Here is a 17,325-nt window from a genome sequence, read left to right as displayed (position 1 = left end):
AAGAAAGAAATCAGTTTATATTTGGAAATTTATTTTAAGATTGTTCATTGAAATTTCAACATATTATACGTGAGTTATAACTGAGCTGGTGCCTTATTTACGATTGAAAAAATGTGAGATTGTAATCTTACGGAACACATAAAATATGGAGCCAAGATTGGGACACTGCATACAACACTGCATTCATAAAATAACAGACGAAGAACATTGAAACAAAAGCAAGAAGAAATTAACCACAACCAACAGATTCAGTTTTTACCCAAAGAAATTACGTTCATACCACAATCCTGTCCGTCATGTAATTACCACACACTGGTATACTAAATTCATATTAACTCTTTGTGAAATCTTCGCAAAAAGAATAGCTGAGGGCTACTTTGATGATCACACCACATGCTTCACGTGGTCAACTTGGTTTACACAAAGCGTACAACTCCACAATAATTTTGATAATTAAAATAAATTAGATCGAAAAGCAATTGACCAAAGAAAAACCTTAAACTGGTTACTAACGTCTTACTATTAACCTGATGGGTCAAACAGTTATATAAGCACGTGGTAGTGGTCTCGCAAAGTACACCCCACGTGGGCTGAACATAAAGAAAAGTTGCTATATTGAAAATATAGTCAAGACGAGACGTTATAATCACACAAGCATTCGCATTTAAGATTGATGAACTTAGTTAGAGTTACTGATCAACACGTGGTTCCACTTTACTCACAAAGTAGTAACAAAGCAACTACCGCAAAATAATCTGAATTTAACACGAGAATTACACTCCGCTGCACTTTAAGATAGCATTAGATATTTTAGAGCTAAACCTGAAATCAAGGTGATTAAATTTTCAGTTAGGCTGAAACTTAAGAAATCCATTGTCCTACGGACTTAACAGACACGCGCTTAGCCGGAGATCTTACCACTTCAGACGCTCGCCACGGCCACACTGCAACTGCCCTACTGCCGAGCGTGCTTCCTGAGGGTGGCTCACAAAGACCAACGGAAGTGGCCAGAGGGGCAGCTTCCTATACCAACATGACAACGGATGGACAGGACCATACTAAGGATAGAAACCTCTTTGCTTTTAGGAAGCGTAGCTACCTGTTCCGACGTTGGTCCTACTGTTCTCTAGCAGACAGCCTTGTCTGCTACCCTCAAGCATGCAACTAGAAATACATATGCTCATTCATCCTCTCACACAAAAGGGAAGGGGGATGACAGTGTCTTATCATATACAGTATATAAAAGAAAGCGGATGTAGGTTCCGTATGAGACTGTGTGACATGAATTACATATAAGAATTACATATAAACTGTGCTTTAAAGTGTAGTAGTGTGACAGATCGTTCTTGTTTATGTGTAAAAGTAACACGTTCCACTGCTCAGTCTCCTCCCAGATAGTCATAAACGCCACAGTACATTTAGAAGAGGAATTTATTCCATAAATGGCAACAGATTTAAGAAATTAAACATGAAAGGAATCCAACAGAGACCTTTCACACTTACAGTCAATATTTAAATAAAGTTACTGGCAAAATAGCAAACTGTTCATTAAACAAGAACATACGTTCGCCAAAACATGTAGTATAGATGCTGCGTTCATTTGCTGTGTAAATCGGGAGAATACGATGTTTTGACAAACATTTGCATAATGAAAAAGGTATAAAAGATGTAGTAAATCAGTAAATGAAGCAGATACAGGTATGTAGCTTTCGGGTATGATAGTTATATGCAATGCTGTTATCTGAGATACCGTTTCTTGAAATCGCATAAAGCATTTAAAAGTTGTTAAATCAGAGGTTCGTTGTGAAAATGTTTATTCACTGTGAAATATTAACTTGTGTAGTTTTAAAGATATTGAAATATTGTTGTGTCATTAGACGCGCCTCATTTATCTAAGATCGCCGATGTATTCAAATTTGCTTTTCTACTTTATGTGAATTATTATAGACACTCAAAGAGCTGTAAGAAACTATCTTTCAGCACGTCTGACACTCTACTATGTCTTGGAGCACTGTCTCCTACACAGAGGCATGCGAGCGACAGCTGTCAAAATGCCCCGGACTGAGGTCTTCCCTATTTCCGCTGACGGTGCTACTGTTTGTAACTGGACTCGCCCCAACAAGTCACTTAGCCGGATGCTGGAAATGCCGCTGCGCGCCCTGGTGTCTGGGGCCGCTAGAGTTCAGCTGTACAACAAAGTCGTCTTACCTGGTACCAATACTATGTGATCAAAAGTATCCGGACATCTGGCTGAAAATGACTTACAAATTCGTGGCGCCCTCTATCGGTAATGCTTGAATTCAATATGGTGTTGGCCCACCCTTAGCCTTGATGAAGCTTCCACTATCGCAGGCATACGTCCAGTCACGTGCTCGAAGGTTTCTTGGTGAATGGCAGCCCATTCTTCACGGGGTGCTGCACTAAGGAGAGGTATCGATGTCGGTCGGTGAGGCCTGGCACGAAGTCGGCGTTCCAAAACATCCCAAAGGTGTAGGATTCATGTCAGGACTCGGTTCAGGCCAGTCCATACAGGGATGTTATTGTCGTGTATCCATTCTGCCACAGGCCGTGCATTACTAACAGGAGCTCGATCGTGCTGAAAGATGCAATCGCCATCCCCGAAATGCTCTTCAACAGTGGGAAGCAAGAACGTGCTTAAAACATCAGTGTAGGTCTGTGCTGTGATAGTAACACGCTAAAGAACAAGGTGTGCAAGCCCCCTCCATGAAAAACACGACCACACAATAACACCACCGCCTCCGAAGTTTACTGTTGGCACTGCTCACGCTGGCATATGACGCTCGCCGGGCATTCGCCACACCCACACCCTGCCATTGGATCGCCACATTGTGTACCGTGATTCGTCACTCCACACAACGTTTTTCCAAGTTTACGATCCTTACACCAAGCGAGGCGTCGTTTGGCATTTACCGGCGTGATGTGTGGCTTATGAGCAGCTGCTCGACCATGAAATCCCAGTTTTCTCACCTCCCGCCTAACTGCCACAGTACTTGCAGTGGATCCTGATGTAGTTTTGGATTCCTGTGTGATGATCTGGATAGATGTCAGCCTATTACACATCACGACCCTCTTCAACTGTCGGCGGTCTCTGTCAGTCAACAGACGAGGTCGGCCTGTACGCTTTTGTGCTGTACGTGTCCCTTCACGTTTCCACTTCACCACCACATCGGAAACAGTGGAGCTAGGGATGTTTATAAGTGTGGAAATCTAGTGTACAGTTGTATGACACAAGTGACACCCAATCACCTGACCACGATCAAAGTCCGTGAGTTCCGCGGAGCGCCCCAGTCTGCTATTTCACGATGTCTAATGACTACTGAGGTCGCTGATAAGGAGTACCTGACAGTAGGTGGCAGCACAATGCACCTAATATGAAAAGCGTATGTTTTTGCGGGTGTCCTGATACTTTTGACCACACAGTGTACGTGTAACACTACACGCTACAGCCTGATTAATGTGCTGTGGTGCCGGCCGGAGTGGTCGAGCGGTTCTCGGCACTTCAGTCTGGAACCGCGCGACCGCTACTGTCGCAGGTTCGAATCCTGTCTCGGGCATGGATGTGTGTGATGTCTTTAGGTTAGTTAGGTTTAAGTAGTCCTAGGTTCTAGAGGACTGATGACCTCAGATGTTAAGTCCCATAGTGTTCAGAGCCATTTGAACTATTTTGTGCTGTGGTCGAGTACTGCATACGGGCAAGCCAGGCAATAGTGGGAGTCGGCTGTCAGCGAAGCTACTGAAATTGTTTTGATGAATTGTTTAATTAATCGTGATGCTGATTTTAATTTTCACAAAGTGTGGAATATGGCATTGGCAATAGTTAATTCTCTTAGAAGATGGTATTGTATTTTTGTCGACCAAAATGTTGAAACAACATCCTGCAGTGTGGGGTCATGGTAGCATGTATCTCTGCTGCCTATGTGGTATTTCTTCCCCAGTGATTTCCCATGTACATGTACACACTTAGCTTGCTTTATCAGGTGACTCCACACATCACTGATTTGTAAGTTAACCTTAGTCGTTGCTGTGTTTTGGCAACAATTAATATCCACAACTCATCTTGCCTGATGGAACAACTATGCAATATATTAATATATTACGTCCTGATATGCACAGTTCCCATTCATGAGGGCGAGCGCAGTAATCTCATTAGGATGAATGTAATCTCCACAACACAATATGAGACCAGTGTTCAACCACTCCTGGAATATAATCATTTAGACCATAATTTTTTGCATTGATATTCACACAAGAGCATCAAATCCACATGTGCTCACATCTCCCGAAAACATCCCAGGTGCGTATGATTGTTAATGTCTATAACGTGGGACACTTGTTCAAAAGTCGATAGTATTTGACAGCTCCACATAATACCTTTAGCACGATAGTGAGCATTGTTCATGAAGCCCAAGCACTGCCAGTTAAGGCCAAATGCCTGGAAGTGGATAAAGAGAAAAACACGCCAGTGAAATTTCTCGCTTTTCTTCCATTTGTTAGCTATATTTCTTTCATGATAGCAAGAATCCTCTAAATTTCAGGCTAAAGCCATTTTCTGCCCAACATCTAAGATAGCAGATTCCCAGCAATCAGCTAAGGACGATTTGTAATTATACGACGCTGAAATTTACAAAATACCTCACCAATGTGAAACAGGTTACGTAAGCTAGACCACACATGCCGTGGAAGAATGCTGCTCCAAACATCAACGCTGCACTCGCCTTTTACAACTTACCAATATGCTATTGTTGAGCACCGTATGTCCACAGGGCAATCAATGGGGTATGATAAAACAATAATTTTGGCCACAGCAACATCCGTTTCGAACTTGCATATGTGGAAATATACATGGCAGAGAAACTGATGAAACGCGATAGAGAGTCAAGTACCCTCATCCTGAGGAGTGAGTAAAGAATAATTTTATTAAGAAAACTGAACTCACTTATAATTTCTTAGAATGAGAATTCATACAAGTACAGGAAACAGAAATACCTCTCCTGCGACAGTGCCTGTGATGTTCCTACACGACGACCACTGGAGTCGCGATAGGCGGTGGCATCAAGACCTGACACATTAGCAGGCTGGCACAACCAGTTTATGGCAGCTGACGAACTGCTGCTGCAGACCAGGATGAACTGGGCTGGATCTGCCAGCGTGGAGCGCTTAGACGACACTGCTGGTACTGCCAACTGGTAGCGCTGGAACTGAACTGCTGGAGCGGCTGAACGGAACGGCTGGTACTGCCGACTTGAGGCATCAGGCATAACTAACTTCCCACACTCCAGCGGTGGCCTAAATAGGCTGCAGCAGACAGGTATCTGTGTAGCGCTGTGTGGATACGTGACATAGTGTGTCAAAATACTGGCCTGCCAACAGTGCTCCCTGCTGCAACAGGCACGCTGCCTGTCAGGAAGGTCTCGGCCCCGAGACGCTTTGGAGACAACGTGTCACTCCATGGTAAACAGCCCAGGCCATACAAAAAAAATCTTGGTATTGATGAAGGCTGTTTACCTACCTCCTGGCAAAACAGCTGCCCACACAGCCTGCCTGGTGTACGGAGAAATTCATCATTCCTCAACCCTTAAAAATACACTCCTGGAAATGGAAAAAAGAACACATTGACACCGGTGTGTCAGACCCACCATACTTGCTCCGGACACTGCGAGAGGGCTGTACAAGCAATGATCACACGCACGGCACAGCGGACACACCAGGAACCGCGGTGTTGGCCGTCGAATGGCGCTAGCTGCGCAGCATTTGTGCACCGCCGCCGTCAGTGTCAGCCAGTTTGCCGTGGCATACGGAGCTCCATCGCAGTCTTTAACACTGGTAGCATGCCGCGACAGCGTGGACGTGAACCGTATGTGCAGTTGACGGACTTTGAGCGAGGGCGTATAGTGGGCATGCGGGAGGCCGGGTGGACGTACCGCCGAATTGCTCAACACGTGGGGCGTGAGGTCTCCACAGTACATCGATGTTGTCGCCAGTGGTCGGCGGAAGGTGCACGTGCCCGTCGACCTGGGGCGGACCGCAGCGACGCACGGATGCACGCCAAGACCGTAGGATCCTACGCAGTGCCGTAGGGGACCGCACCGCCACTTCCCAGCAAATTAGGGACACTGTTGCTCCTGGGGTATCGGCGAGGACCATTCGCAACCGTCTCTATGAAGCTGGGCTACGGTCCCGCACACCGTTAGGCCGTCTTCCGCTCACTCCCCAACATCGTGCAGCCCGCCTCCAGTGGTGTCGCGACAGGCGTGAATGGAGGGACGAATGGAGACGTGTCGTCTTCAGCGATGAGAGTCGCTTCTGCCTTGGTGCCAATGATGGTCGTATGCGTGTTTGGCGCCGTGCAGGTGAGCGCCACAATCAGGATTGCATACGACCGAGGCACACAGGGCCAACACCCGGCATCATGGTGTGGGGAGCGATCTCCTACACTGGCCGTACACCACTGGTGATCGTCGAGGGGACACTGAATAGTGCACGGTACATCCAAACCGTCATCGAACCCATCGTTCTACCATTCCTAGACCGGCAAGGGAACTTGCTGTTCCAACAGGACAATGCACGTCCGCATGTATCCCGTGCCACCCAACGTGCTCTAGAAGGTGTAAGTCAACTACCCTGGCCAGGAAGATCTCCGGATCTGTCCCCCATTGAGCATGTTTGGGACTGGATGAAGTGTCGTCTCACGCGGTCTGCACGTCCAGCACGAACGCTGGTCTAACTGAGGCGCCAGGTGGAAATGGCATGGCAAGCCGTTCCACAGGACTACATCCAGCATCCCTACGATCGTCTCCATGGGAGAATAGCAGCCTGCATTGCTGCGAAAGGTGGATATACACTGTACTAGTGCCGACATTGTGCATGCTCTGTTGCCTGTGTCTATGTGCCTGTGGTTCTGTCAGTGTGATCATGTGATGTATCTGACCCCAGGAATGTGTCAATAAAGTTTCCCCTTCCTGGGACAATGAATTCACGGTGTTCTTATTTCAATTTCCAGGAGTGTAGATGCATTGTACTCACAGGGGTATGCTGCCCACCGCTAGTGCTGACTCCCCAGGAAAGTGAAGTGATAAACAATACAGTCAGAAAAAGGGAAACATGTGACCGGGAACTGACAAAAAAAATACAGTAACAGAACCTCGCATTCCATGCACTTAGAACTGAATAAAAAAGTTATGCATACAGAAGAGAAATGGATATAAACACTGAATAAGAATGGAAGCGACAACTAATAAGACTGCTGAGCAAGCAGGTGTAAGATCTGTGACTTTTGATACACAAGAATAGTACAGAAACTTCGTAAAATCTCAGCACCAGGAACATGAAAATACCGAAGTTAACCACTAAATAACACAAAAAAGGATCCCAACAAAACAAGCACGCCATTTCCGTGGAAGGGAACGGCGACTGGCCTCCATTGCAAACAGCGACAGGGAACGGCTGGACGTCTACATCTACGTCTACATCCATACTCCGCAAGCCACCTGACGGTGTGTGGCCGAGGGTACCTTGAGTACCTCTATCGGTTCTCCCTTCTGTTCCAGTCTTGTATTGTATTGGAAAGAAAGATTGTCGGTATGCCTCTGTGTGGGCTCCAATCTCTCTGATTTTATCTTCATGGTCTCTTCGCGAGATATACGTAGGAGGGAGCAATATACTGCTTGACTCCTCGGTGAAGGTATGTACTCGAAACTTCAACAATAGCCCGTACTGAGCTACTGAGCGTCTCTCTTGCAGGGTCTTCCACTGGAGTTTATCTGTCATCTCCGTAACGATTTCGCGATTACTGAATGATCCTGTAACGAAGCGCACTGCTCTCCTCGGTGGAAGTTGTGGTGGAACTTCCGAGAAGGCGCAACGCAAGGCCCAGCAGAATACGCGACAGGATCAGCGGCGCCAGTGCAAACGGTGGAACTGGTGGGTGGGCCGGCAACAACAACGGGAGTGTCAGCGCGTACGGCCGCGACGACGCCACTGAGAACAACTAGGACGGTGGCGGCGGCTGAACTCGCCGCGAAGGGCCAGCGTCGAACACACTGACAAGTTATCTGACATCGGAGTCAACAGGAATGGAGACTTCAAGAGGGCTGGCTGGCACTGGGCCAGTGGCGAGAAGACTGAAAAACAGATTCTCGATGTCAAAAACAGGCGATGCGACAACCTGAGGGCTAGTCGGAACAGGGCGTGCGGTCGTACGAGAGTCGGCCGGGATAGGGTCGATGGCAGACGGACGAACAACAGGATCGACTTCGTCACAGACAGACATGGTGACGACGGGAGGGCCGACCACGACAGCGCCAGCGACGTCCGCACTGACGACAGAGCTGACGTCGTCGCAGACAGACCTGACGATGACACTAGGGCCTCTGTGACAAGGACAACGCTGATGGGAAGAGGGCTGGCACCGACAGGACTAAAGCCGACGACGAGAAACGTGGTGTCTGACGGCGTCACAGGCAAGGGCTGGGCCGAGCATGGCAGTACTGCCGCCGTAGAACTCTGACAACAAGACACGGAGTACCACATGGTATGATAACATTGTAAATGATCTTACTGAAGGGCGTTCAGCTTAACACACGCACACACATCCAACATAGGTAGCCTGTCTGGACTCTGTTCAAGAACAAGCTCACTCAGACATTGTGAAAAACACTGTCTGACATTAATTAAGGACATGGCATGTGCATTTCTCCGCCAGAAGTGACTGACACAACGAAAATGTACATTTAACTGTTCCACCAACAAACGATAGTCTACGTCCTCCACACGAAAGCCTGGGAAAAACTAACAACACAAACTCAAAATTCTGGCAAGAAATGAGCGCTGTGTTGCGTACCTTTGATGCCATAAGTAGTAGGGAGATGGCGGCATCGGTGCAATTTTGATATCAAATTGATATGTAAATTACGAGGGCTATCCACAAAGTACATTACGTTTTGGAATTAAAAATAAATAAAGTATTGGAAATTTTTTTAATTATACACAGGTGAAAGCCACACTTAAATACTACTTTTCTACATAGTTGCCATTTAAATTAAGGCACTAATCGTAGCGATGGACGAGCTTGGAAATTCCTTCGTCGTAAAATTCGGCCGCCTGCGCCTTCAACCACGTGGTTACCTCTTTTGGGACAGAAAAGGTGTGATTTTTGTGGATTTCCTGGAAAGAGGCACTACAATAAACTCTCAAAGGTATTGCCAAACTCTGCAAAACCTCAGAAGAGCAATACAAAACAATCGCAGGGGAAAGTTGGGCTAAAGATCTTGCTGATTCACGACAACGCCCGGGCCCACACGGCAAATGCCACTCGTGAAGTTATCGAATCTTTGAAGTGGGAGTTTTCCTCATCCGCCGTACAGTCCCGACCTGGCACCGAGCGACTTCCATTTATTCCCAGCAATGAAGAAGTGGTTGGCTATGCAGCGTTTTGATGACGACCCACAGCTTCAAGAAGAGGTAACCACGTGGTTGAAGGCGCAGGTGGCCGAATTTTACGACGAAGGAATTTCCAAGCTCGTCCATCGCTACGATTAGTGCCTTAATTTAAAAGGCAACTATGTAGAAAAGTAGTATTTAAGTGTGGCTTTCATCTGTATATAATAATAAAAATTCCAATACTTTATTTATTTTTAATTCCAAAACGTAATGTACCTTGTGGATAGCCCTCGTAATTAAATTGATCAGTTAATTCCCCTCGATCACATCCACTGCCACCGCGACCACACCCACCCCAACCCCCAGATTATGTGATGTGTTTTTCTCAGCCTGCATGTGGGCCCCAGCCCCCTCCCCCTCCCACTCTTTCCCTCCCCCTCCCCCTCCCCTTCCCCTCCCCCACGTACCCTATTGGCCAGAATTTCGAATTTTGCCTTGAATTTCGAATTCTGGGGGGAATTTAGAATTTTGGTGCGAATTTCTTTGTCCTAGGGCTGTGCTGATGTATCCCCCCCCCCCCCCCCACACCCAGGAATTGATGGGAAATTAAAAATGGCGATGCCCTTTCTGGGACTCAAACCCTGGTTCTACTGGATGGAAAGCCCACGTGCACCCCCAACACATGGAAGCTGTCCAGATGCAGGAGAGGGAGGTTAGGTTAGAGTACTTTACTTATTTTGGTTGGGAAAATGAAGTAAAATTGTTCAAATGGCTCTAAGCACTATGGGACTCAACTTCTGAGGTCATTAGTCCCATAGAACTTAGAACTAATTAAACCTAACTAACCTAAGGAAATCACACACATCCATGCCCAAGGCAGGTTTCGAACCTGCGACCGTAGCGGTCTCGAGGTTTCAGACTGCAGCGCCTAGAACCGCACGGACACTTCAGCCGGCGAAAATTAAGTAAAGATTGGTCCTAATTATGTAATTAATCATCTAAATATCAGACCTAATTACACAACTATATGCATAGTGCTACACGAGGACGGCCTAAAATCGCAATACAACACAAAAACTGACGATACCATACAACTGGTGTCATTCTGCTGGGAAAAATTTCGCAATACCACTCGAAACTAGTTGCAGACACACACAAACTCTACCCTTCACCTACAAGATGGCGGAAAAAAGGCAGATGTGTAAGGTATACTATCTTTATTCTTTTTGGCTGGAAATATGGTCAAGTGAAGAGATGCTGGTGTTGGACCGAGGGGAGTTAGAAAGTGTATTACCTGTAATCATACAGTATCTATCGTTGTTTGATGTCAGGGTTCGCTACAGACGCCTGCTCAGAAACTACCATTAAGCCCAGGTAATCGAAGCCAATACATGCTACCACAGCCGGCCGGGGTGGCCAAGCGGTTAAAGGCACTGCAGTCTGGAACCGCGTGACCGCTACGGTCGCAGGTTCGAATCCTGCCTCGGGCATGGATGTATGTGATGTCCTTAGGTTAGTTAGGATTAAGTAGTTCTAAGTTCTAGGGGACTGATGACCTTAGAAGTTAAGTCCCATAGTGCTCAGAGCCATCTTTTGCTACCACAACTGCTGGAAAAAAAATGCACTCGTAATGAACGGGTCATTGGAGCCATCTGCAACACATTTGTAGACATAGAGATACAGAAAAATAAAACTGATGCATTGTATCTGTAGAATATTTGGTCTTGAATGACTTGGCGCATTCGAATATATTGCTATACTGTCTGACTAATATGTCGTTTTCTATTGCACATAACAATAATATCCACGAAGAATTGTTGTCCACCATCCGATTGACATCTAGCAGAAAAAACAGCAGAATGGGGATGATTATGTTCCATCATCATGGATCTTTAAGAGTATAAAAGTAGTTGTGATAGGCAAAGCTGGATGTCGTGGTTTATTGTTGTTACTGGCGAATCTCGACAATATTGTTACTATGTATTGGTAATGTGACATGTATCAAAGATGTTACGCTCTTTACCAAGAAGTTTAAATGTGCTTAGATGCCCTACAGAATCTCTATTTGTGGGGCTCTAGCACTGTCGAAAACAACGTACAAGCGATTTAAATCGAGACTTCGTGATTGGTTCAAAAATGTTCAAATGTGTGTGAAATCTTATGGGACTGAACTGCTAAGGTCATCAGTCCCTAAGCTTACACACTACTTAACCTAAATTATCCTAAGGACAAACACACACACACACCCATGCCCGAGGGAGGACTCGAACCTCCGCCGGGATCAGCCGCACAGCCCATGACTGCAGGCCCCAGACCGCTCGGCTAATTCCGCGCGGCGTGATTGGTAACATGCATGTATAGTCTCTATATGTTTGTGTGTAGTGCTGTCAGCGGTGGACGGTTGTGTTTCGAATGCATAACTTGCTAACGGCTTGCCTACAAATTACGCCGCTGGGGTTACACACTCTGTAGGTATGGGGAAGGGAAACTCTCATGGTTCAGGATGCTATGTGCAGTCGACAGACTGTCAACTACCGAATAACTTATTACTAGGATAAATAAAACCTCAAACCTACAGTTTTCAGATGTCCTGACGTGGTTGTGGGGGCCTATCGGAGTTGGGTGATGTAAACAAAAGTAGCGAAATTCATATGGTAAGCGATAAGAGCACATACTTATGAAGGAAAAAGAATATCAGAGCAGCAGCAGAAATCACTTCTGTACACATGTCAACTCCCTGTTGCAGATCCCTACACGGTAGACTGGAAGACAGATGAATGTGTAGAACTGTGTCAGACTTTGAATTTCCATCAAGTGCGTGGCTACATGAGTCTGCAGACAACCTCTCTGATGTGCTGTACCAGCACACTGATTTGTTTACAGACTACGAGTTTCAAATCTGCGCCACTCGCTGAGTCTCATCAAGGTATGAGGCAAGTGTTACTATACTTTTCGTGACCTTTCTGTGCAAAATGCGTGCATGCCGATCATTGGGAGGGGGGAAATTCTTAGAGCTCTTTAAAGGGCATGTGTATCGGACAGGCAAATATCTTCATATAAAATCAAACAATGCATGGACATGCCTGCGATATGACCATATACCTCCGGTAAAATATTTAAAAAATATGAAAAAAGATGCAAAATCCATTAAAATCGATGAAGACCTGGTACAATTACGAAAAAAAATTGGAAATACGTAAAATTGACAAAAAATGACGAAATGTGTAAAACGGCGAAAAAACTTGAAAAATTACTTAAATTGACTGAGAATACATAAAATTAGAGAAAAATTACCACGAAATGCGGGGAATTGAGGAGGTACCGGGTCACTTAAGACAGAGAAAGGCTTAAAAATTATGCACTGGCTGCATTCACTATTAACCCTCTCCCTCCGCCTGTAAACTACGTGGGTTTTCGTAATACACACTCCAATAAAGGCGACATATGTACTACACGGAGGCGTCTTATTAAACCAGGCAAGGCATATGCATCCTGATCCATAATTTCATTCTCACACATGCAGTCGAATATATATATTTCCGAATTACGGCCAGTTCTCACAAACAGTGTTATTCTTTAAGTATTAAAGAGAAGAATCATTGCCTTTATCAGACTTAAACCATTTCCAAGAGTGATCTGTAGGAGAGTGGATCGATGTCACATACATCACCTTCAATAGCGTGACAGGGGTGTACTCGAGAGATGTGGTGTTAGGGTGAAATCGCTATATTATCCTACACATGATCAAAGCTATCGAACATGAGACCAGGACTTCTTTGTGCAAGAGGAATGCTACCAGAGGTGTGTTGATGCTACGGTAATCAGCAATAACACTGCTACAGCTCCCTTGTCTACTGACCGTGGTGCATACTCCCTCGTAAGAAGTTGCTGCTTCTTTATGTGCATTTTCCTGCAGCAGTATGTGTGTGGTACTTCAATATATTGAAAGGTCTCTGTTAGATTCCTATCATGTTAATTTCTTAAATATGTTGTCATTTACGGCATAAATTCCTCTTCTAAATTTACTGTGGTGTTTTTGACTATCTGGGAGGAGACTGAGCAGTGAAAAGTGTTACTTTTACACATAAACAAGAACGATCTGTCACACTACTACACTTTAAAACACAGTTTATATGTAATTCATGTCACACAGTCTCATACGGAACCTACATCCGCTTTTTTTATATACTGTATATGATAAGATACTGTCATCGCCCTTCCCTTCTGTGTGAGAGGATGAATGAGCATATGTATTTCTAGTTGCCTGCTTGATGGTAGCAGACAAGCCTGTCTGGTAGAGAACAGTAGGACCAACATCGGAACAGATAGCTACACTTTCTAAATGCAGAGAGGTTTCTATTCTTAGTATGGTCCTGTCCGTCCCTTGTCATGTTGGTATAGGAAGCTGCCTCTCTGGTCACTTCCGTTTGTATCTGTTAAGCACGCTCGGTAGGTCCCAGGTCAGTCTGTCCGCAGCGAGCGTCTGAAGTGGTAAGATCTCCGGCTAAGCGCGTGTCTGCTAAGTCCGTAGAACAATGGATTTCTTAAGTTCAGCCTAACTGAAAATTTAATCACCTTTATTTCAGGTTTACTAAAATATCTAATGTTATCTTAAATTGCAATGCAGTGTAATTCGAGTGTGAAGTTCATAATATCTTCCGGTAGTTGCTTTGTCACTACTTTGTGCGTAAAGTGGAACCACGTGTTGATCAGTAACTCTAACTAAGATCATCAATCTTAAATGCGAATGTGCGTGAGATTATAACGTCTCGTCTTGACAATATTTTTCAATATAGCAACTTTTCTTTATGTTCAACCCACGTGGGGTGTACTTTGTGAGACCAGTACCATGTGCTTATACAATTGTTTGACCCATCAGGTTAATAGTAAGACGATAGTTCAAGGTTTTTCTTTTGTAAATTGCGTTTCGATGTAATTTATTTTAATTATCAAAATTATTGTGGAGTTGCACTCTTTGTGTAAATCAAGTTGACCACGTGAAGCATGTGGTGTAAGCATCAAAGTAGCCCTCAGCTTTTCTTTTCGGGAAGATTTCACAGAGTCAGTATGAATCTAGTATACCAGTGTGTGGTAATTTCATGACGGACAGGATTGCGCTACGAACGTAACTTCTTTGGGTGAAAACTGAATCGGTTGGTTGTGGTTAATTTCCTCTTGGATATGCTTCAACGCTCTTCGTGTGTTATTTTATGAATGCAGTGTTGTATGTAGTCTCCCAATCTTGGCTTCCTATTTGATGTGTTCCGTAAGATTACAAACTCACATTTTCACAATCCTAAATGAGGCACCAGTTTAGTTATGAATCAAGTTTGGTATGCTGAAATTTTAACGGAAGAATGATCAATGTTAAAATAAATGTCCAAATATAAACTGATTTATTTCTTTTTACATTCCTGGAAATTGAAATAAGAACACCGTGAATTCATTGTCCCAGGAAGGGGAAACTTTATTGACACATTCCTGGGGTCAGATACATCACATGATCACACTGACAGAACCACAGGCACATAGACACAGGCAACAGAGCATGCACAATGTGGGCACTAGTACAGTGTATATCCACCTTTCGCAGCAATGTAGGCTGCTATTCTCCCATGGAGACGATCGTAGAGATGCTGGATGTAGTCCTGTGGAACGGCTTGCCATGCCATTTCCACCTGGCGCCTCAGTTGGACCAGCGTTCGTGCTGGACGTGCAGACCGCGTGAGACGACGCTTCATCCAGTCCCAAACATGCTCAATGGGGGACAGATCCGGAGATCTTGCTGGCCAGGGTAGTTGACTTACACCTTCTAGAGCACGTTGGGTGGCACGGGATACATGCGGACGTGCATTGTCCTGTTGGAACAGCAAGTTCCCTTGCCGGTCTAGGAATGGTAGAACGATGGGTTCGATGACGGTTTGGATGTACCGTGCACTATTCAGTGTCCCCTCGACGATCACCAGTGGTGTACGGCCAGTGTAGGAGATCGCTCCCCACACCATGATGCCGGGTGTTGGCCCTGTGTGCCTCGGTCGTATGCAGTCCTGATTGTGGCGCTCACCTGCACGGCGCCAAACACGCATACGACCATCATTGGCACCAAGGCAGAAGCGACTCTCATCGCTGAAGACGACACGTCTCCATTCGTCCCTCCATTCACGCCTGTCGCGACACCACTGGAGGCGGGCTGCACGATGTTGGGGCGTGAGCGGAAGACGGCCTAACGGTGTGCGCGACCGTAGCCCAGCTTCATGGAGACGGTTGCGAATGGTCCTCGCCGATACCCCAGGAGCAACAGTGTCCCTAATTTGCTGGGAAGTGGCGGTGCGGTCCCCTACGGTACTGCGTAGGATCCTACGGTCTTGGCGTGCATCCGTGCGTCGCTGCGGTCCGGTCCCAGGTCGACGGGCACGTGCACCTTCCGCCGACCACTGGCGACAACATCGATGTACTGTGGAGACCTCACGCCCCACGTGTTGAGCAATTCGGCGGTACGTCCACCCGGCCTCCCGCATGCCCACTATACGCCCTCGCTCAAAGTCCGTCAACTGCACATACGGTTCACGTCCACGCTGTCGCGGCATGCTACCAGTGTTAAAGACTGCGATGGAGCTCCGTATGCCACGGCAAACTGGCTGACACTGACGGCGGCGGTGCACAAATGCTGCGCAGCTAGCGCCATTCGACGGCCAACACCGCGGTTCCTGGTGTGTCCGCTGTGCCGTGTGTGTGATCATTGCTTGTACAGCCCTCTCGCAGTGTCCGGAGCAAGTATGGTGGGTCTGACACACCGGTGTCAATGTGTTCTTTTTTCCATTTCCAGGAGTGTATTTAAATTGTCTTTTTATATATAAAGGGTGTTACAAAAAGGTGCGGCCAAACTTTCAGGAAACGTTCCTCACACACAAATGAAGAAAAGATGTTATGTGGACATGTGTCCGGAAACGCTTAATTTCCATGTTAGAGCTCATTTTAGTTTCGCTCCATGGAGCACGTTATCATGATTTCATACGGGATACTGTATCTGTGCTGCTAGAACATGTGCCTTTACAAGTACGACACATGTGGTTCATGCACGATGGAGCTCCTGCACATTTCAGTCGAAGTGTTCGTACGCTTCTCAACAACAGATTCGGTGACCGATGGATTAGTAGAGGCGGACCTCCACGCTCTCCTGACCTCAACCCTCTTGACTTTCATTTATGGGGGCATTTGAAAGCTCTTGTCTACGCAACCCCGGTACCAAATGTAGAGACTCTTCGTGCTCGTATTGTGCACAGCTGTGATACAATGCGCCATTCTCCAGGGCTGCATCTGCGCATCAGGGATTCCATGCGACAGAGGGTTGATGCATGTATCCTCGCTAACGGAGGACATTTTGAACATTTCCTGTAACAGTGTTTGAGGTCACGCTGGTACGTTCTGTTGCTGTGTGTTTCCATTCCATGATTAATGTGATTTGAAGAGAAGTAATAAAATGAGCTCTAACATGGAAAGTAACCGTTTCCGGACACATGTCCACATAACATATTTTCTTTCTTTGTGTGTGAGGAATGTTTCCTGAAAGTTTGGCCGTACCTTTTTGTAACACCCTGTATATCACCGGTTATCGTAAGATGAGTACTAAAAGATTATAATTAATGTTAGTCTGGTTGGGAATTTGGTAAGCTAGACTGGATACCTGGTGAAACAGTTGCGCAGTAATGCAAAGTTAACTTCCCCAGATAGCTCACGGCTTTTAACCCACTTTTATGGTCTTGAATATCAGCACTGCTTACACCACAAATTAATGCAACAACATTACACATGTCGACCCTGTTCTGTGATTCCGCTAGACGCTGGAATCTCTGAAACGTTAGATTGCGAGCATTGTATAATCTTAATTTTTTTCCCTGCAGCGCTCAAACAACTTCTGCGTTGTTT

Source organism: Schistocerca cancellata, chromosome 4 (genome assembly GCF_023864275.1).
Source record: "Schistocerca cancellata isolate TAMUIC-IGC-003103 chromosome 4, iqSchCanc2.1, whole genome shotgun sequence".
In the NCBI taxonomy this organism is placed as follows: domain Eukaryota; kingdom Metazoa; phylum Arthropoda; class Insecta; order Orthoptera; family Acrididae; genus Schistocerca; species Schistocerca cancellata.
The sequence above is the reverse complement of the archived record's forward strand: the minus strand, read 5'-3'. Positions refer to the sequence as shown.